The sequence below is a fragment of the Microcebus murinus genome, chromosome 3 (assembly GCF_040939455.1).
Source record: "Microcebus murinus isolate Inina chromosome 3, M.murinus_Inina_mat1.0, whole genome shotgun sequence".
NCBI lineage: Eukaryota > Metazoa > Chordata > Mammalia > Primates > Cheirogaleidae > Microcebus > Microcebus murinus.
The window spans coordinates 73,714,622-73,729,563 of NC_134106.1; the positions used below are offsets into that span (position 1 = coordinate 73,714,622).

At 45.9% G+C, this 14,942-nt stretch overlaps 1 protein-coding gene across 1 annotated transcript in view; it reads right to left on the bottom strand.

Annotated features, from left to right (window-relative positions):
* The window catches only part of IL37 (interleukin 37), a 45,509-nt gene extending 38,958 nt beyond the window's left edge, over positions 1 to 6,551 (bottom strand). The window contains exon 1 of the mRNA XM_076000968.1: positions 6,474 to 6,551. The gene's annotated coding sequence lies outside the window, so the exon portion shown is untranslated. The remainder of the gene's footprint in view (positions 1 to 6,473) is intronic.
* Between the last annotated feature and the right edge of the window lie 8,391 nt (positions 6,552 to 14,942).

Here is a 14,942-nt window from a genome sequence, read left to right on the forward strand (position 1 = left end):
GAAATTATACTTTAGGAGAGAAGATAATGGAGATCTAAGGGTAGTGGAATTTTCCCTCTATGCTTCCATGTTTCCAAGGCTCATTTTTTTTCAGTGAGCCTTAAATTGCCCTTTTTTTAAAAGGGAAAAAGCAAACACTGTATTTAAGAGAAATCAATTTCATGAAGAAAAGGAGATTTCCATGGTATTTTGCTTCCATTAACTCATGTTAACAGAAGATGTAGCAAAACACACAATTGTTACAAAATCATGGAAATCCACTTAACAACATCCCTTGGTTTCCCAGGCCAGTGTCACAACTGAAAACACATGTTGCAGTTAATTGTGTGTCACAAATTAAAATGACAAGCAAGAGAAGACAAAAAACTCTCTGGCCTGAGTGCTGTGCAGTTATGCGGGCTTATGACAGGCAGAAGAAGCAGACGGCTTCTGTGACCACAACAGGAAGGGCCTTATGGCCTTTATGAATGACACTTATGTTATTCTTCCCCATTTGCAAAGCATTTCCAAACTTATTGTTTCATCTGACCAGTCTGATGAGAAGGCAAGACGGGTATTATTATATCTGACCAACAATGTGTATACAAAATGTAGGGTAAAAAATAAACATGGAACTCTTCCAACACAAAAGGACAAACCACCAAATTTTAAAAGTGAGCAAAAGATTTGAATAGGCACGTCACAAGAGAAGATAGATAAATGGTCAAAAAGCACATGAAAACATGTCCAACATCATTAGCCATCAGAGAAAAGAAAACTAGAGCCACAGTGAGCTGCCTCTATACACCCACTTAAATGTCTGAAATTAAAGAAAAAAAAAAAAAGTTTTGCCAAAGATGTGGAACAACTAAATTTTCATATGTTGCTGGTGGGATTACAAAATGGCATAACTATCACAGAAAACTGGTTGGCAGTTTCTCACAAAGTTAAACATATATTTACTGATATGACAATTCCATTCATAGCTACTTAACCAAGAGAAATGACAACGTAAGTCCACACAAAGACTTGTACATGAATGTTCATAGTGGCTGCACTCATTGACCAAATCTGGACACTAATCTACTGTCCATCAGCAGCAGAATGGGTATACAAATCGGGCGCCATTTATACAACAGAAAATCGCTCCACAATAGAAAGAAATTAGTGACAAACACAAAAGCATGGACAAATCTCAGAAATGTTACGCTTAGCAAAAGAAGCCATACGCAAAAGACTATACAATGCATGATTCCATTTATATGAAAGTATAGAAAGGGCCAATAGAAGCTGCAGTGACAAAAAGTAGATCTTGCCTGGTGATGGGGGGTGAAGTTGACTGCAAAGAGGCATGAGGGGATTTGGGGGTGGAGGGGTGATGGAAATAGTCTATGACTTGATTGGGGTATTAGTTTCACAAGTTGTACATTTGTCACAACTTAAATTGGTGTTTTATTATATTAAATTATGCCTCAATAAAGATGATTTTAAAAGAAAATAATACAACTAAGTGTGACCCCATTTAGGCAAGTAAAATAAAATAGTACATATTATACATATGTACATATACATGCAAAGGAAAGGTTTTAACCTAGAATGATGCCAACCAGCTGGGGGCTATCTTGGGATCAGAGTGTGCCTATGCAGTGAAGGGAGCTGAAAATGTTACTTGGACCTGTTCTTCTGTAAGTTCTGTGCTGTATGAATTTTGTGGGGGAAAAAAATAACATAGAAGAAGGAGGAGGAGAAGATGGAACTTAAGTAATTTGCCTAGAAGCAGTAGGGAAAAGTAGATTCAAGGCCAAGCTTTCTAAATCTGTGGGTGAGAGTGACCCGCATCCAAGAGGAAGTGAAAAAGGAAGATGTTCTTCATCATCTGTTGCTCATTCCAACGGCACGTAAAACCACGTTCAATGCAGCTTTAAAAACTCCCAAACTGCCAAATTTCTTTGGGAACAGTTCTGTGGTTTCTTATTTCAATAGGAAAATTAATATTTATGTCATTTTGGCCATTTACTTCTTCACAGAAATGCAAATAGCGAGTTCTCTCCCTGCTTCCTCTCCCTGCACTGTGGTCTTGGGGCAGACAAGCACTGGCACACTGGGCTGTCTCAGTGATACCCACTAAGCACGCTTGGACCGAGACCAGAACTCAGCTCTTCCTGGTCCCAGCAGTGACCAGCCGGTTCTTTGAGCATTCTAGAATGCCACAACCAGACCTGCAAAAAATCCTGCATCTTACCCTCCAAATTATATGAATCACAGCAAATTTCATTTTAATCATCCTTTAATACAGTACAGACAAAGCACATCTAAAAATGTATATTCGGTTTTAGAATAATGCCTGGAAGTATTTGCGGAAATAATGAATCGACATGAAGCTGAAACACAAATGGCACTTTCCCCTCCCTCGTCTTTCTCTATTCGGTTCAGTTTTGTTTTGCTTAGTCCCTCGCAGACCCTACCTAGCCTGGTAAACTCAGCACCAAGCAGCCCCCTTGAAATGTGGGCGTGAGGCCACTAGGTGGCGCGAGAGTTCCCTGCTGGAGGCTGGACACTGCAGACGCGTCAAGCAGAGGGCTCTGGGCCCGGCTGCCTGCAGGGTTGGCGTGGAGCTGTCTGAGCCTCGGCTTTCTAGTAAAACACAGGATGTTTGTGAAAGCCTCCAGAACAATTGCCTGCCTAATAACACAAACACTATCCTTTGGAAGAAAATCTACATGGCAAACATTTTTCTAGATGTTTCCCAACTTAAACTTCTGAACACAGACACCTCCCAGCAAAGCCATCGTTCATCAGCCTCAGGGGGGCGTGCTTTGCTTTGCTTACAAACTCGCTGCTCTTAAATCAGTCTAGAGCCAAGACAACATCTAGCTCATCTCCTGAAATAGAGCTCATCGACCTCTACTTCAATGTAAAGGATTGGGAGCTCTTGTCGCTTCCTGCTGGCTTATCTCTGGAGGGACAAATAGCTGATGTAACAGCCATCAGTGGCCAAATCTGGAAATAGGCAGCATTGGTGGCAAGACAGAGTGTGGGAATTTAACTAAAGATTCCCCCTGCACATACCTACTTATTTTCTTTTGCCCTTTCCAGCTACTTCCCCTAACTCCCTCCTCCTTTGGCCCCCCAAAACTACAAGAAAAACTGTTAGTGAACTCAAGGAAAGCCAGGTGAGCCTGTCAGTGTGACAGGTGACAAAGGATCTCTTTTTGACCTAACCTTAGTCAGGCCCCTGAACCTTCTCCTAGGCCCATCTGTGCAGTTCCTTGTAAAAAAAAAAAAAAAAAACAGCTTTAGCAAGAAACCTGCTAAGCCAGTTTAGCAAGAATACCCCATCCTCAATATCTGATCACCTTCAATATCTGATCACCTTTGATACCTAACAGATTCCTCACCCCTCACCATCCCCCAGATGATGCCTGATCACGCTGGCCTGTCTCCAGCCAGAATCCTGTTAGCTCAGTTTAGCCAGAATCCCCCTTACACCTGACATTTCCTCTTAGTAATTTTCTACCCACTGACCACCCCCCTGCTCCTTGGCTATAAATTCCCACTTGCCCATGCTGCATTCAGAATTGAGCACAATTCCGTACTGAGATCTCTTTTCCCCTACTGCAATTGTCTTGAATAAAATCTTTTTTAATGTGTTAAAAACGGCCCACTTCTGGTTGTTCTATGACACAGGGTAATTTTTATTCTATATGATATTTGCCTTACCTCCTCAACCTACAACCTCGCAGCTGTGACTCTGTACAGGAGCCAGACAATGCTTCTCAACAGACAAGAAGAGACTGCCCTGGAGGGAAAGAATGGCTCTAGGTGGGAGGAGAGAGCCCAAGCAGAGCCCTGGCACCTGCCACCGCCTCTCTAGGCTGAGTTCTGGGAGAGGTGAGTGACAAGGGTGGAAAGGACTTGCACCTTGCTTCCAGACAAAGCCCAAGGAGGCTCCAAGCCTTAAGAGACCAGAAACGGCAGAAACGGTAGAAAGGTCTGGACGGAAGCACACCATGTGGACACACACATGCACAGTTTGCAGTGGCCCCAGGAAAATTCAGGAGAACATCCAGAAGCTTCCCTAGTCCATATTTCAGCAGGGAGAGAGGCCACAGGCCTGGAAGCTTGTCGTCAGGACGAGGAGAACACAACTGTCCTGCAGCGGGAACAAGGAGGAGCGAGGTCACTGACCGACCACACACCAACTGGCCAGGCACCGTCAGCAGTTCCCAAAGGCCATAGATGCGCTGCCCCTCCGCAGCCACAGCCCCATGCTACATAAACCCCTCCACATCATGGGTGACCCCAAGGGAGAAAAGGGGGGAGGAGTGAAACCCCAACTTGGCTGAGTTTAAATGTAAAATGACTGCAAAAATTGTGGAGTTGCCTGAGCTTACCTAAAGGAGGCTAGATTAAGTTTTCCGCCAGAACTCAAAAGGAAGCCGTCAACTGAGATTAAAGTGAGTTATAGGATAACGTGCTCCCTGAGGGCATGGCCTGTGAAATGTGCTCATTACAAGGGAAATGACTGAAACCCATGTTCTTAGCTACATTCAGAGCTATGTTCAGGCTGACTCCTATCTCTGGAGCTTGCACAAAGGGCTGGGTGGGGATCCCTGTTCAGGCAGAGGTTGCAATGTTTAAAAGGAAACAGGTGAGCCCTGGGTGATCACGGGGACATTCTACAAGTTTACCTGTAAGGCAGGTAGTATAAGCTTCACTTTTCAAATGTGGAAACTGAGGCTCAAAGCCGCTAAATGGCCTCTCCAAAGTTGCTCAGCTGGTGGAGAGCAGAGCTTGCACATGAATTCAGCAATTTTATACCTGGAGCTGGCTCTCTTTTTATTGTATCGCATTATAACTTTGATATTTGAAATGTTTAACTTTCTTCAATCAAAAAATAAAAATAATTATTCATAACAACTACCATGCCATCTAACTTCTTGCCAATATTTTCGGCATCCCAGGCCAGGGTTAATTTCAACTCCTTAAGGGTTAGCCATGGCATCAATCCCCAACAACCAACCTTCCAGAAATGTCTCCCCATCTCTTCATTTGCACACCTTCACCACCCTGCACAGCACCCAGTCACCACAAGTGGCTATTGAGCACTGGAAATGTGACTCATCAGAATGGAAATGTAAAGTGTAAAGCACAGCAGATTTCAAAGATGAGGGACTTAATAATGTAAAATATCTCAATTTTTATACTGATTATGCGTTCAATTGATAACACATTGAATATATTGGATTAAATAAAACACAATTAAGTCCTCACTTGACTTCCTCAATAAGTTCTCAGAAACTGCAACTCCAAACAAATTGAAGTACGACAAAACCAATTTTTTCCCTCATCCATGTTACAATGAAACGAGATTGAACGAAAGGACATTGTTCGAGGATCTGTTGTGTACCTGTTTCGCTTAAAGTCGCAGTTTCCAAGAACGCGTCGACGACCTTAAGAAAGGACTTACACTCTACTTTCTGTTTATGGGAACATGCGCAAGCTACTTTACACATTAACTGCCACGTGGTTGTATTTTAACTCACGATAGTTTTGAGCCTGGGGCCTCCTACACAGAAAACAATTTAAAAAACAAATTTTTCATTAAATCAGAAAGGATCGTTTTGTTGTAGAAGTTTTTTATTCTATTTTGGTAATAAAACACCATGGGCCTAAGGAAAAATTTTGTTTCCAGTGTGGCAGTCAATGTGTTAACTCCTCTGAGCCTGGTTTATACCCCTGCAAAGAAGGAGGGATACTAATAGTGTTTAATGATGTTGCGAGGATAAAACGAGATAATAAATATGAAGAGGCTGGCAGTGTGCTTGTCACACTGGAGATGATCCATCCCCGGTAGCTGCTGTCGCCTGGTTCACTTTAGAAGTAGTGATTCAGAGAGCTCCTTACTGTGCCTGGCGCGGCACAGCCACATATGCTAGACGTGGGCGAAGGGAAAAGCTAGCCTGGCCTGAATAGAATAAATGCTTGCAATGTTTCGCGGAGGAATCCAGGACAAGCTATCCATAGCTACTGCATGCATCGATCCAATGAGACGAGGCATGTGGCAGTAACGCGCTGGGAAAAGCCAGGCTGGCTGCTGGCAGTGGTGAGTCAGCCCCAGCTTCCTCTGTGCCCCACTGAGTGGCTCCAGACAAGTCACGCCATCGGTCTCGGAGGCCATTCCTCATCTGTAGGGACTGGACACCTGAGGTCCCTCCCAGTACTCAAGTTCTTATTTCTGCTACTTTAGAAATACCTACTTTTTTTTTTTTTTGGTAAATTCAAGTCATCAAATAATTCTGTTTCCTCATGTTCAAAACTAATTTACAAAACTAGCCCCGGAAACACCTAAATAAATCAAACCAATAAAATATTTGTCATGTGTGTTCTATTTGCTGAAAGTCCTACTTTAGCAACATTAAAGAAAAAAACCAAACCACAAGGCTTCATTTTTCTATGGCTAACCAAGCCTTCCTGTCTAGCCTTTAACTTACGATGTCGTCAGTGATTTCCAACTGGCCAGCTGCAGCAGTTCAGGTAGGTCACGCCTGCATTGCAGTCGCCCTCCGGACTGATGATTTCCTGTGTGTCCAGCGTGTTCCCACTGCTGCTCAAAGGAGGACACAAGACCCCAAAGAGGCCGTTGGAGGAAAAGGCTTCAATGTGGAGAACCTCACACTTAGGAAGCCCAAGAGCCTGGCCCTAACATTTCTCCAGTAATGAAACAAGAGACAACAGGTGTTAGCTTTGTTTTGGATACAGAGAGTGGTGATCTTCCTTCAATATTCCTTTAGTCCGGTCGCCCCTTCGTGAGCACCCCAACATCCACGCTCCCTACTGGAATGCCCACTTCCATATTCTTGCAGTTCTTACTTGGAAATGTCACTGGTGTCTGTTTGGCAATTCTTGGCATGCCGGTGTGCATGTGCATGTCCTCCCTCTCAGTAGGACATGAGCTCCCCCAGATGAGACAGCATGCCTCTACTCCCCTTCCCATGCTTCCGACAGCACTGCCATGTCAGGGGCGGCAGGGCCGAGGCCATGATGGAAGGCGCTCTCTGCCCAAAGACATGGAAATAAGCCCCTGCTCTGGCGTCAGCCTCCCTACCCTGTCCTGAACCATTGCATGAACTCCTCGCCCCTCTCATCCACTTTACATAAACTGAAAATGAGGAGTCCCCATCTCCTCTGTCATAGGAAGGGAGTTTTCATAAGATCGGGCAGAAATGACTCAGCACAGCCAGCAGATCATGCATAGGCTGCGAGCCAAGGCCTGGCATTGCTCTGGTCGGGCCAGTGGGTTGGGCCCCCTCGGCAGGGCTCCTTCCTGACTCTGCCCCACCATCGCTTGTGCAGCTGTGGGGACAAGGCCAGCAAATGGGGGCAGGAGGCAGATCATATAAACACCCCTTCCCTGATGCAAGGACATAATATTTTGATAACAACTGGCGTTTTTCCATTGGTTCACTCAAAAGGCCACTATGTCTTGCCAGGGCCTGCGGCCTCCACTTGCTAGAGGTGAGAGGGGGTGGAGAGCTTCTTCATTAGTTGGAGGGTGTCACAGGCGGGCAAGTGACCACAAGTTTGCATTGAGGCCCGGCCTTGGAATAGCAGGCACCTGCCAGCACCTGCAGCCTGGGGCGGGCTCACAGGATGGATGGGTTATCTAAGCCCTGTATCTTTACCCACTAAGTACAACCCATTTTCCCACATGACAGAGCCACGTCAGCATCTGCAAGGTCGTGGTGGCAAAAGGAGAAGTGCCCGCCCGCCTGTGTGTGCCGCGCTCTCGCATTTCTGGGAGAGCGTGTGGTCAGCTCTGCAGCAGGCCTCTCTGACCAGCTCACCCTTTACCCTAGACCTCACATCCTGCTGCAAAGAAAATCCAAGGGCCACTGAGACGCTTCTCAAGAGACAGCGTCTGTGGTGGCCTGACTCACAAGTGGCTCCAAATTCCCCTCTCACCTGATCCGTCATTGAGGGCTCCCCAGCTGGCAGTCCTCAAAAACACAGGTCTGATTGCCTGGCTGTCTCCCCTCAGCCGATCTGTCTGCCTGCTGCTGCTGTCAGCTTTCCTCCCAGCAAGACTCAGACTGGCCTTGTCTTGCCCGACAGGGCAGGTGCAATGCTCTCGCGCCTGCCAGTCATCTGCCGTCATAGTGCCCAAGATATGAGCCAAGACAGCGGAGGAGCTCAGTCACTCAGCAGCTGTGATTTCCCACTGACTCTGCCCCACCATGCCCACCACGACCACCACATCCACCATGGCTCCCCATCCCCTCCGCCAGGATTTCTTACCACCCCATGGCTTCCTGACCTCCAGCTCCTGCCCTCTCTCTCTTCTCAGGGCCAGCTCGATGGCTCACAGGCACATCCATCCAACTTGGCAAAGGGGCACGTGGGCCAAAGCCAAACCATCCCTCCTTGAACTCTGAGACTATACTAGGAAAACCTCGAGCAGCCAGGATTCTTTCCTTCCTAAGAGCCTCTGGGGGCCTGGTTTCCTCAGGGCACACTCCCAAATAGTCTAGGACAGCACTAAGTGGGCTCCTGCCAACCCCATGCTGGCATTCTCCCCACAGCTGACCCCAGGGTGATCTGAGCCCAATTTGGGCACAGAGCAAAATGAACAAGCCACCAGTGGGCCCCATGAGAAATCTCCCCACTGCGAGTGTGGCTGTCTTCATGAAATGGTCGTGCCTAACATCTATAGCCACAATGTTCTGAGATTGACTCTGGCGTCCAGCTTCCTGAGCTATAAGTTCCCTAAACCATCAAAATGTTACACTAAAAACAAACAAACAAACAAAAAAACTATTGAAGGCAGTAATGTCTGAGCTGCAATATCTGTCTCTGCTCAGAGACAGAGCATTTAACTTTTCACAATGAACTCGTTTGCACTGTTTGATTTCTTACCTAAGCTTGTATAATTTTTAAGAACTAATTAAAAGTTCTAGGAATCTGAATATTATATAGTATCCGACTTGTAGAGCCTGGGGTTCCAGTAGCATCACAAAAGTCCTGGTTCAGCCATGCTATAATTCACACATATGTAAAATACAGCCGTGATGCTTACGGCCAAGATCACGCCAAGGGCTTTTTCTCACGCACCTGCCACGTTCTCAGCTCTGTGCAGTGGGGACACTGCAGCAGCGACAGCACAAGTCCCTGTCCTTAAAGAGTTGAAGGAGGACGTTTTGCTTTCAGGAGGCCCATTCAGAGAAAGTAGTCATGTCCTAATTCTCAGAGAGGGCCCAGAAGAAAAGGAAAGTGGAGCAGCCCCACAAGGGTGGATTTATTACCAGCATGAATGGACCCTGGTCCAAGACACCCCCAGACACATTACCTAGATAGAGTGGCTCTATTCACCAAAAATCAGTGTCTGTATTTTGTGCCTGAGTCAAATTGCATCAAAACACTCTGAATGGGTATGTTAATCATTCCACAATGTATATGTAGATCAAAACATCGCACTGGTCATTACAGACATATATCATTTTTTTACATGTGCAAAAATACACCACAGCCTAGTTTATTACAGTAAAACTGGAAACTTCCCAAATACACAATATTACAGCTCAAGCAAACTGATTAACTAAATTATAGTACATTCAAATGATAGCTAAACAAGCAGCCACTAAAAATCCAGTTGCCAAACAACAACAAAAAATTAGTGAATAAGAAAATGCTTGTTAAACCTAAAGTGAAAAATGCATGATATATAGCCACACACACATTATTCTTCTAATTTTTTGAGGCTATATTTATGTATATCTACGTACGTAACACATCAAAATTTAATAGTGGTTATTTTTTGTGGGTGGTTTTTATTTTTAATTAAAATATATTGTGTGTTTTCCAAATTTTCTACAATACATACTCCCATTGAAACAGAAAAATGTTTCTAGTTAACTACGTGTGCCCTTCAGGGGAACCAGCCAACCAACCATACAGGGGCCTGATGGGAGAAGGAGCCGGGTGGGGCAGGAAGTGGCCTATGCCCTTGGCGACAACCTATGCCTCTGGTCCCCTGGGATTTGTTAGACCTCACCAAGACTTGGGGAGGTGACTGAGGCAGAGACATGCTTTAAGAACAGTTTTAGATTTATAGAATTGCTGTGAAAATAGTAGAGTTCCCATATATCACACACCTACTTTCCCCATTATTAATACGTTACATTAGCACGGTGCATCTGTCACAAGTAATAAGCTAGTATTGGTACATTGTTACTAACTAAGGTCTACACTTTGTACAGATTTCCTTAGCTTTTACCTAATGTCCTTTCCTGTCCTACAATCCCATCCAGGACTCCCCATGACAGGGAGTCATCCCGTGTCCCCAGGCTCCTCTTGGCTGTGACAGTTTCCCATACTGTCCTTGTTTATGAAGACAGTCTTGAGTACTGGTCAGGAATTTCATCGCCTGTCCCTTAATTAAGGTTGTCTGCTGTGTTTCCTAGTGATTAGAAAGGGGTCACAGATTTTGGGGAGGAAGACAACAGTGATAAGGCACCACTTTTGCCAATGCCATCAAGGTGCACACGAGCACCATAACTTACCACTGGTGGTGCCGACCCTGACAACCGGGCTGGGGTGCTAGTCAGGCTCCTCCACTCTTCCACCGCTCCTTCCCTCCCCGAGTGCTGTGGAAGGAGCCCCCGTGAACAGTCCACAGGTGACAAGAGGGAGGATGCGCCCCACCTCCTGGAGGGCGGAGTAGCTGCATCATTGCTTGGAAATCTTCTGCAGGGAGATTTGTTTTCCTTCCTTCACTTATTTATTGATCACTTATATCATATTCTTCATACTCTGGGTTATATGCCAATACCACGGTATTAATTTTGTTGCTCAACTGTTCCAGCTTTGGCCACTGAGAGCTTTCACATGGTTCCTGCATCGCTTTGACATAATCCTGTCCTTGTGGGGTTTTGGTGTGTCTTTCTAAGTAGTTCTTTGCTTTCTGGCATGACAAGGTACACCGGGCTCATCTTGGGCACTCCTTGCCCCAGCCCTGGAATCGGCCATTTCTCCAAGGAGCCCTGGGCCCTTTCACTGGAGAACATTAGAACCCAAGATCTGGGCACTGATGTACTCGCTGCTCCTGGGGCATAGTAGGTTCTGGGTGCTCTCAGCTCACAGAGCAATAAGATGTATGTGTATATGCTAACCACTATATATATATATATATATATATATATATCATAAATATTTCTATTTTTAACTGTTTGTATCTTTACTAAGCTAAACATGAGTTCTGACTGACATCTCCAACTATGATCTATCACCACATGAATCCTTCTAACCTCCTCCCTTGGTTACCTGTAAATTCCCACTCTGACAGTGAACACCTGGCTGCCACCATCCCCACACAATTACACACACAGCAGTAACAGAATTGCCACCCGGTACCACCTGGGACACAACTTTATCAGTTAGAGCACAGTGTTGTGTGCAGCTCCTTCTACCTTTAGTCTCACAGATGCCACTCCGTTCCGAAGTGACCTAGGACCTTCTCCTCAGCCCCTTCAAGAAGGCCCTGCATGCATCTCTTGGTGTTGTAGGCTGTGTCTTGAGGTGTTTCTTCCAGTAGAGTCACATGGCGAAGTGCACAGGTAAGGACAAACAGCACAGCTAAGGTGTGGACTCCATGCTGCAGCAGCCCACGCTCTGCCCCGCCGCTTGGCCATCAGGCGGCTCTTCCACTGAGGCCTTGCCCAAGCGCACCGGGGACCCCAACTGTGGCCCCTCGGTGACCCTGAGCTCACCCCTCCACATGGTGCTTCAGCCTGAGCTGCTCCACCTAAGGACATATACAGTTTTTATTTGTCAATTATACCTGAATAACACTGTGAGGGGACAACACTATGAAGCAATAAATTAAAGTCTTAGGTTTAGAACTAACCTCCTTTCTACCTCACCGCCCCACGCCGACATGAGGCCACACACTGGCACCACCATCACTGCCCATCACGGGGAGGGTGACTGGCCAGTGTTCCCCAGTATCATGCAGGATTGTTGTGGGAATTAAGAAGATGGGTGATACAGGAATTCTTAGACTCCCTTGAGTATGACTATCCTAATATTCCAAGGTTTCCTAGAGGGCTCACAGCTCAAGAATTGGGATATTTTCTCTGCAAACACAGTTTTAGCAAGTCTCAGAAGAAAACTTCCTATACTCCCTTCCTCCATCCTTCTGCTCCTACCCTACCTCCACCTGGGAGATCCTTTGACCTGCTGAACAGTTACCAGGTCTAGCTAGCTCCTCAAGTTCTTCAAGCACAGCTGCTCAAAGAAAGTAGAACTCTAAAGAAGCCGTTTGGCCTCCATGCAGCCTCAGCTGAACTACAGGGCTGGGCAGGGAAGACAAGATACCCCTGAGTCATTGCCCAGGGGGAATGGCAGGATATGCATCAGAGCGGGAGCTGCAGCATCTCCCATCACTCTTGCTACCCCGTTGTCCCCAAGCTGGTCCTCAGAACATGATCCAACAATCTGGAGCAGTTTTACCACACCTAAGGGAGGCATCAGAGGCTGCCCGCCAGCCCACTGCTGCTTCTGACTTGTCTGGATCAGGCAGAATCAGAAACTCAGCCCCGGTGTGAGTCACCCCAACTCACTGCTCATGTCATGCTTTTACATCAATCTGGAATGACAAAAATGCCATTTTCTCCCCAAGATTTCCCCAGACTGGGAGAGCTTTAAACATTTCCTAAGCATGCCAACCCCGGGGCCTCGTTTCCCCTCCCGTACCATAGTCCCCATTGTCGTTAGGAAATGTTGGAACCTTCCAGGATTGGAATAACTCAGTGGGTCATCATGCATCTCACAGCTGCTGAAAGAAAGGAAGCCCCAGAAAAAAACAAATACAGGAGAGCTCAGCTGAGGAGACTGGAGAAGGTTCTGTGATCTTGGCAGCAGCCCCCTGAGAGCTCACTCCTCAGATCAGACTTGGGAAAGGACAATGCCACCTTGCCAAGCGCCAGGACTTTTAATGTCCTGTCTTCCTCCCACTGCTCCAGGACCCTGGGGGCCATGACTACATGGGGATGACTCTAGCCCTGGTGACTTTGGGCAGAGTCCTTTGCAAAGTAGATCCAAGGGAAGGAGGGTGAGCAGTGCTGACACAGTGGCTCACAAGGCAGCCCATTCCACTCTGCACTCCTTAATTAATCCTGCTCTGGCTGAAATTCCTAAAACCACCTCAATCTTCACTTTAAAAAAATTAGTCTGGGTCCTAGAAGATCCATATGACTGCATGGCTTAGACCCTGTTTAATCCCATTACCTTCCTTTCTTTCATCCTGCCCGGTCCTGTCCAGGGCCATGCTGGTCTCCCTGGTGCACTCGGCCATCTCTCTGTCTGCTCCATTCAGATCTGCCCTCCAGGGTTCCATGACCTTTGGAAAGGAAAAAGTTTGCTGGTTGGTTGGTTTGCTTTTAATTTGGGTTCCAAAGATTCTCCCAGTGGCATCTTACTTAGGGAACAAATTACAACAATATTTATCGAGTGTTTACCAAGCATTCACTACATGTGAGGCCTTGTACAAAGTATCTTAGTAGTTGATCGTGTTTATTCCTAACAATGTATTCTACCAGGCCAAGGTTCTCCTTATCCTCATTTCACAGACAGACTTGCTGAAGTTGTAAGGTACCATGTTCCAGGTGTGTCCATCCAATTGCATTTGCTGTTTCCTTACTGATGTGGGTCTGTGGTCTATCAGTTACTAAGAAATGATACGTATTCAACCCATGTCTGTAGGGCTGTACCTCTAAATCCCAAAAGCATATCAAATTCACATATCTCCCACCTTCCCACTCCAAAGCACACAAACCACGCTGATCACCCCCTGGGTTTCCTGGTGGTATTTAATAATGCCACTTCAGTGGGTCATCCTAGAAGTCCCAGAATTTTCCTTAACTTTGCTTCCTCAACTCCCACCCACATTCCACTGGTCACTAAGTCCATTCTGATTTTACCTTGAATATATCTTAACTCTCTCCCTTCCATTCTCAGGGCCTCATCATTTCCCCTCTAAACTATCTGTCTCCCAGCCTTGAGCCAGGACATCTCCAGCCCTTTCTCTACTTCCGTGTAGAAAATGAACTTGCTAAAATGCAAATCTGATTGTGTTGCTCGAATATCCCTTGCCTAGTACACCTAGTATACTGGTGTACTTAGGTCCCTGTCTACTTCTTCAGTCTCATTTCTCATCACTTCCCTACAGAGGCCCTGCCTGAAGCCCTTTTTTCTAGACACTCCCCCTGCCCCCTTGGGTACCACTCTTCCTTTAAGATTCAGTATAATAGCAGCTGCCCAAAAATGTGTTCCCCAGTGCTCTGAGACTCAACCACCTGGCCCTCCTCTTGTCCTGTGCACATACTCCATCAGAGCATTTGTAACACTCTATTATAATTATTAAGTATTTTCATCTGCCTTCTCCCCAAAACCAGTGAGCTCCTTGAGATCAGAGACCATGTCTTACTCAAGTTCATATTTCTAATATTTTCCATAGTGACTTTGGAACAGGATCAATGCATGCACACTCCTCTTCCTTGAGGTTCACTGGCCCAGTCACTCCTATGCTGCAGATCAACCTGAACGTGCCTGGTGTGGCTCCCACTCTAAAGCCCTGACCACACCCCCCCTCCATATCTGAGCTGCCAGTGAGGCCCAGAGCAGATGTCAGTAGTGTCCACCTCTGAATTAGTTTAAATTATTTCTCAATCATACCTTTCAGGTAAATGGCTCAATACTTCGCAACACTATACAACTCAACTTACTTGAAAAGCCCAGACTATTTTGCAACAAAATCAGGTATAGTTTTGAAATAAGTCAAACCACTAAGGGCAACAGTCTACTCTCCCCAAATTATAGATCTATCAGCTTTTCTAACCAATAGTCTATCTAAAACGTGGGAAAGTTTCTTTAAAATGTAAATTGATGACACTAACTCTCATTTTAAT